The 958-nt window shown below is 58.1% G+C and overlaps 1 non-coding gene across 1 annotated transcript; it reads right to left on the bottom strand.

Moving 5' to 3' along the window:
- Positions 1-318: 318 nt before the first annotated feature.
- On the bottom strand, positions 319-443 carry LOC122210409. The gene has a single exon (XR_006198055.1). It is a non-coding gene; the product is annotated as a small nucleolar RNA SNORA76 (small nucleolar RNA).
- Positions 444-958: the final 515 nt, after the last annotated feature.

A 958-nucleotide genomic window follows, 5' to 3' on the forward strand; every position in this document is an offset into this window, starting at 1 on the left:
GCAGCTGGCCCTAAACAGTAGCTGTTCTCAAATAGGTCACTGCCACACCTCGGCCAGGTGAGTTAAATTCATGCAGCCTCAGGACCGAGACCAGCTCCTGTCAAGTAGACCGCGGTCCTCAAACTGCTCCTGGCCCCTCACTGCCCTCCCTTCGGGGCCCCCCACGACGCGGTTAACCCGCAGGTCCCGATGATCACGGAGAGGACAGCACTTCCACAAAAGGAACAGGAACGTGCGGACACGGAGTAGCAGGGCCTATAGGACGTCTCCCCAGGGCCCTTTCCATAAGGACCCCGACCGGCTCGCAGCCGGGTGTCCCCGTGTTGCTCACGGTTACAAGGGCTGCGGGGGGAGGACCTGGCGGCCCCAGTTATGCGCAAGCGCGTGCGTGCCGCCTGAACCCGGCGCCACGCGCAGGCGCGGCAGGGGCTCAAAGGCAGCGCGTAATGTTTATTTATTTTTGAGAGAGAGAGAGAGAGAGAGGGCGCAAGCGGCCGCGCAGAGAGAGAAGGAGAAGGAGAATCCCGAGCGGGCTCGGCACTGTCAGCGCAGAGCCCAACATGGGGCTCGAACTCACCGACTGTGAGATCATGACCTGAGCCGAAACCAAGAGTCAGATGCTTAACCAACCGAGCCTCGTAAGTACTCTTGTTTTAAGCTAAGTGTTGGGATGACTTTTTAATGCTGTAATAGATGACTAATGTCGCGTATAAAACCCCACCAGAGGGCATTGCGCTCTGATGGGGTGACTGTGAGGTGGTGCTCCGCCGGAGTCCTGGGGTGTCCCCATGGGATTACTGCCCGTATCTCACTCTCCCACCCCATATCCTTCCCTCCCAAATAAGCCACTTGTCCTCAAATCCTTGTCTCTGAGTCAGCTTCTAGAGGCCCAAACGAAGACACAGGGAATGTCAGTCTCCACCATGTGGTCCTGCCTCCTCTCTGAGTATCACTGCGG

The sequence above is a fragment of the Panthera leo genome, chromosome E3 (assembly GCF_018350215.1).
Source record: "Panthera leo isolate Ple1 chromosome E3, P.leo_Ple1_pat1.1, whole genome shotgun sequence".
Classification (NCBI taxonomy): domain Eukaryota; kingdom Metazoa; phylum Chordata; class Mammalia; order Carnivora; family Felidae; genus Panthera; species Panthera leo.